The following is a 6,205-nucleotide window of genomic DNA, read 5'->3' as shown; positions in this document are numbered from 1 at the left end:
AAGTTAGCTACTGCTTTCCAAATACTGAACTTACACTCAAAGATAAAACAAGTGAGAGTTAGCCACTGCTAGTCAAATAGGGAATCAACTCTGAAAGATAAAACTACGGAGTGTTAGCTACTTCTTGCAGAATAGTGAGCCCCATCTCAAAGATAAGACAAGTTACCTTCTGCTCACCATGTAGTCAAGTCACACTCGAAGGTAAGCTAGCGCTTTCTACTGTTTGCCAAATAGTGAGCCCATTCTCGACGGTAAAACGAGTTACCCACTGCTTGCCAATTAGTGAACCCATTCTCAGCATGAAAACAAGTGAGCGTTACTCACTGCTTGCCAAATAGTGAGTCTATTCCCAAAGGTAGGACAAGCATGCACTAGCTACTGCTTGCCAAATAGTGAGCCTGCACCCCAAAGACAGGACAAGTGAGCTTTAGCTACTGCTTGCCAAACAGTGAGGTGACGTCACACGCAATGATAAGACAAGTGAGCATTAGCTGCTGCTTGTCAAACACTAAGGCCTCAACCAAAAATAGGACAAACAAGAGACAAGCAAGTGTTAGCTTCTTCTTGCCAAATTATGAACCTGCAATGAAAGATGGGGCAAGAAAACCTTTAGCTACAGCTAGCCAATAGTGAGCCCTTGGGAATCACTCCCTATATACTAGTGACCTGTCAATCAGCCGTGCTTAATGACAGATGGATGTCACGTAAGCACCGTGGCAGCAGGCTGTTAGTATGTAACCAGCCACATTCAGCTTTGGGCACAGGAGAGCTGCGCCCCAACATGTTCTTATCTCTTGTATTGAAGAGAAGCTACTGTGCATGTACAACTTTTAACAAGAGTCTATGGGTAAACAAAATGTTTGCCTCAGAAGAAGAAGAAACACGTCACAAATCAGACAACACAGATGAACGTAACAACTTCACTAATTAATATTTATCCTGGTCATCCAAAAATACAATAGATATACATGTACAGAATTTTGAACGTATCCTTTTGACAAACAGGTGTCACTGGACTTCCAAATGTTATATTCAGGATCAAATTTTGTAGTTAAAAAAAAATGTGACTCGTGGATGGCTTTCTACTCCTCCAGCATAAAAACGTTTAACTGTGTTTGTGCTGCCTTATTGAATGTCAGGATCCAGGAAGGAGTAAAAAATGGGAGTTTGGCTCCAGAATATTCTTCCACGGCGTTGGAGCTGCATCCAAGGACACCCAAGGTCATCCCAAAGTGAGCAGGCGCCAAAAAAAACACACAAAAAAACAACGCGGGCGAGGGGCTAAGAGGCGGTTTATTCAGGTTGTATTGCCACATGTACGCCAGCTAAAAGTAGCTTTTATTGTTGGCTCGGCCTGTGATGCCGGCGTGGGCGCAGCGCCGACACGCGCCTCACTTTTACGCACACAACATTTTACACACACACATGCCACACTTAACGCGCGCATACACGCAACACATCAACTCGTTTACCTGTAAGTGTGCCAGGACTCCACGCTTTGATGGACAAGCTATCTTTGAGTGGAGGCTCATTATTTGGCAAACAGTGTCAAGCTTTCCCTTGACATATGTTTGAGTGTGGGGTCACTATTTGACAAACAGTTGCTACTAGCTAACTCTGGTTTGTCCTGTTTTTGACTCGCTTGTCTTATCTTTGAGTGTGACTTCCCTATTTGCCAAGCATTTGCTGCCAGCTGACTCTTGTTTGTCCTGTTTTTGTTTGAGGGCTCACTGTTTGACAATTAGTAGCCAACGCTCACTTGTCTTACTCTGACAAACTCTCGGTTATCTTTCAGCGTGGGCTTACTATTTGGCAAACAGTTGACTTATCTTAAAGTGTAGGTTCACTATTTGGCAAGCGGGAGTTACCTGCCGCTTGCCTTTGAGTGTGAGCTCACTATTCGGCATGTAGTAGCCAACTCTAGCTTGTCTTATCTTTACGTGTGGCCTCTTTTTTGGGTGTAAGTAGTGTCTTTGAGTGTCGACTCACTATTTGGCAGGCAGCAGCTAACTCTTGCTCGCCTTTGAGCGTCAGCTCACTTTTTGGCAAGTAGTAGCTAACGCTCACTTTTCTTCTCTTTGAGTGTGGCCTCACTATTAGGCAACCGGTAGCTACTTGCTTTTCTTCTCTTTGAGTGTGTGCTCGCTATTTGTCAATAACTCTGGCTTGTCTTATCTTTTGAGTGTGGGCTCACTATTTGGCAATGAGTAGCTAACCCTCTAGTCTTTTCCTTTGCGTAAGTGTAACTTGAGTGACAAGGGCAATGTTGGATGAAAAGCACATGAGCAGCATCTCTTCATCGCTGTGAAGGAGCGTCTTTGTTTTATTTGCTTTTATCATCATCTTCATCAACTAATGACGTATTTGTTTGTTCTCCATACAGGGGCCGCGTGCTCACCAGCAGGCTATTTGGAACGCTGCTCCACTTGTGCTGAAAATTCGCGCTTTGACTTCGTCCCATCAATTCCAGGGCCATTCTGGATCAAATACAGAAAATGGTGGCTTTTACAGGTAGTGTAAAACGGGCTAAAGATGGAGATTGACTTGTGCTAATGTTATTCAGTGGTCTCTTTAAGTAAAATTGCTTAATGACATATTAATATATACAGTATATATAATTATATATAAATGACAAAACAATGGCACTGCTTTACACACTGCAAGGGCAACGTTTGGGATATCCCTGCATAGGCCCCTTACTAGCTGTAGCTGGCTGGTGGCAAGTAGGGATCCTGAGAGATGATGAGCTTACATTGGTCAATAGCAACGACACAACTGGAAACCCCCTAGCGAGACACTGCAACGACACGTCAGGATTCGGGAATTTCCCTGATGGGTCCCCTACTAGCAGACTTGTTTATTTTAAGCAGGCTTTGTTCATGTCCATTACTTAAGAAAAGATAATCCTGGTTTTTCTCTTTTGGGGTGGTGGGCACTCCACTGTCCTTCTTGCTAGGACCCCCTAGGGATTCTAGAAATGCCTAGGCCTTATTTAAGAGGTTTGTTTTCATGTTGTCGGCTACAATAACAATTTATGATGAATCTGTTGCGTCTTGTAAAAACTACCAGCTCCTGCTGTTCAAAACTTCTCAGTTTAATTTGAAAAAGCACAAACAAAGTAGGTAGGTATTTTTTCGCTTGTAATATTCAGCTAATTTAGCATTTTTTTTTTTTGTTCACAACATTAGCAATGCTCTGCGATTGGCTGGCAACCAGTTCAGGGAGTACCCTGCCTCTTGCCCGATGATAGCTGGGATAGGCTCCAGCACGCCCGCGACCCTAGTGAGGAGAAGCGGCTCAGAAAATGGATGGACGGACATTAGTAATGCTGTGTTTTGACAACTTAACCCTTTAACACCAAAGCCTCAAAATGTCTGTCTGGACTTTTTTGCTTATTTTGACTATGAAAGGGTCAGAAAATGTCCTGTGAATAAAAATGTTTTTGCCCCTTTTCCCAGAAAAGATTTCAATATTTAGCAGGTTAGGGTTAGGGTTACGTTAGATAAAAGGGTTAACAGTGAAGCCAACGCTAGCTAGCTAGCTCTTGGTTTCAACAACAACTGACATGTGACATGTAACGTGATTTATTTTCTTTATAAAATAATGAAAAATAAGGAACGAAGTTTTCGAGTTATCAAAATGGGTATTGTAAATAACTGACAGTTGAAAATTATTTTTACTTTTTATTTTTCACTTAAAGATAAAATATGCAAGTTTTCAAACTGCTGATATTAGTAGATTCATTTCAGTACCCGCCCCTGCCCACACCCCAACCCTTGTCCCGCCACCTCACCTCTCTCCAAGAAGAAATTGGTTCATTGCGCTCGCCTGGCTGCCTCAGAGAGTTGTCCGCGAGCTCGTCGATGGCCCACTGGAATTGACCGCTGTGTCCCACTCGCCTAGTTTGATGTATTTTGTGGAATGTACAGTCAATTAAAAATATGATAATGACAGTTTAAACATACTGTATATAACAGTGTTTTTGTTTTGGGAAAACTGCTAATTGTACCTTCAAGCACAATTCTGCACTTTTTTTTTGTCTTTTACTTAATATCCCTGTAAAGTGAAAAAAATGTCTTGTAAATTTTATACACCACAGAGAAAAGTGTTGTTAATACTCCTTCCAAATGTAATGATTTAAAAAAAATCAGCAAAGTATATAAAATTTGTCATCAAATTCATGAAAAATCAAGCTATCACAAAGCCCTGAAAAGGTCCTGACCATCTGTTGTCACATCAGATTTGTTTTTCTCCTCTCTCTTCTCTCCGTGAAATGCATGCACTCATGGCTGACAACGAGGCGCTCTAAAGCAGACACACCAGTGGACTAGTCGAAGGGTTGGAGGCATAGCTAGCTGGCTAACTGCTCATTGCAATTGCACTGGATAATCGCTGATGTGAACAAAGGAGTTCAAGTTCTCAAATAGTGGGGAAAAGGGGCGACTCATGCCAGGGGCCAAGTGTGTCTCTGGGCCCTATTTTAGCCTCGCCCAAAAAAAATAAAATAAAAGGAAAGCTGAAACGGTGAAAAACAGTTTAATGCTATATCATCACAACTGAGTATAACTGTACATAGTTTTGTCTTTGCAAATTTTTTCCCAGAAATTATCTTCAAACATTTTTAATGTATTTAAGTTCTGACCTGGCGGCACGGTGGACGACTGTTTAGAGCGTCAGCCTCACAGTTCTGAGGACCCGGGTTCAATCTCCGGCCCCGCCTGTGTGGAGTTTCCAATGTTCTCCCCATGCCTGCGTGGGTTTTCTCCAGGCACTCCGGTTTCCTCCCACATCCCAAAAAAAAAAACATGCATAAATTGGAGACTCTAAATTGCCCGTAGGTGTGACTGTGAATGGTTGTTTGTTTGTATGTGCCCTGCGATTGGCTGGCAACCAGTTCAGGGTGTACCCCGCCTCCTGCCCGATGACAGCTGGGATAGGCTCCAGCACGCCCGCGACCCTAGTGAGGAGAAGCGTCTCAGAAAATGGATGGATGGAAGTTCTGACCTCACTTTAGACTCAGACTGTGAATACCTTAGCCACCTCTGCTTGTAAACATATCAATGTTTTTGAACAAATATCTCCCAAAACGCCAGAATTTGTGGGTTGACTTCAAACCCCAAACAACACCAACACAGCTGTTGTCAGAACAGCAAAAGATGGAAAATTCTGCGCTTTAACCGGCAGTGTGAAAGGGGCTTGTGATTAAAAGAAGGACTTTCTGCTTTGGCCTATTTGAGGGCTTTACTTGATGTCTGTGTGTGTATGTGGACAAAAGACCAAAAGGAATATAAAAAAATATGCGTATTCATGTGGACATGTCTTGCAGCGTTGTGCAGCATTTATTTAAAAAGTCCACCCCACTGAGCAGAACTTAAAATTCTTCAGCCCCAGTCTGCTGAGCACAGACACTCACTAAGTCAAACTGTGACTCATTGTAGCTTCTGGTCCCAGCTGAGCACTTCGGTATCGTATTACCATAGCTATGTATGTGTGTGCACGAGTGTATAATGTGCTGCGCTTGCGTCCAAACAAGTGTTGCTTGTGCTGAACCGCTCCAACAATCTGCTGCGGTAATCGCCTCACTTGTCATTTGGACGCCGGACTTCTTTTCCCGAAGAGCTTGTGGAGAACACTCTGGATGCAGATTAGCGCACTTTAGGCGGCCATCATCTCCGTCCACTTTCACCTTCTTCTCCTCCTCCTCCCCACCAGGGAGCAAGTGTGGAAGACACGGTAACCAGAAGTGGTGGACTCGACTTAACTGGAGTCAGACTATGTTGCCAATTTTAGGACTTGGTACTTTCATAGCTCAAGCTTATGAAAGACTTGACTCGACTTAAACTTAAATTACAGTGGTGCATTGAGATATGAGTTAAATCCGTTCCATGACAATGCTCATAAAAAAACAGTCCTATTTCAAAACATATATCCCGTTTGCAACGAATGGACATGCTGTTAATCCATTCCAGCCACCCATAAAACACCAATAAAAATTTTTTTAAAGAAAAATAGCACTCTACAATATACTACTACGACTACTACTTTATAAAAACATTTAATAGAATGTAAGTATATATATATATAAAATACTTGCATACATGTACACATGAAGAAGACGGTCACAACTGCTCAGTAAACTGAAGTAGTAAGTGTCGTTTTCCGCAGAGGATAAAGAATATATGCCTGTGAAGTATCGTTATATGTC

At 42.5% G+C, this 6,205-nt stretch overlaps 1 long non-coding RNA gene across 1 annotated transcript; it reads left to right on the top strand.

The window, feature by feature from the left end:
• The first annotated feature begins 1,136 nt into the window (after positions 1 to 1,136).
• Positions 1,137 to 4,504, top strand: LOC133479964 (uncharacterized). The gene is made up of 3 exons (XR_009789128.1): positions 1,137 to 1,232; positions 2,384 to 2,511; positions 3,189 to 4,504. It is a non-coding gene; the product is annotated as an uncharacterized LOC133479964 (long non-coding RNA).
• The last annotated feature ends 1,701 nt before the right edge of the window (positions 4,505 to 6,205 follow it).

This window comes from Phyllopteryx taeniolatus, chromosome 6 (genome assembly GCF_024500385.1).
Source record: "Phyllopteryx taeniolatus isolate TA_2022b chromosome 6, UOR_Ptae_1.2, whole genome shotgun sequence".
NCBI lineage: Eukaryota > Metazoa > Chordata > Actinopteri > Syngnathiformes > Syngnathidae > Phyllopteryx > Phyllopteryx taeniolatus.
Note: the sequence above shows the minus strand (reverse complement) of the source record. Positions and strands in the feature narration are given on the sequence as shown.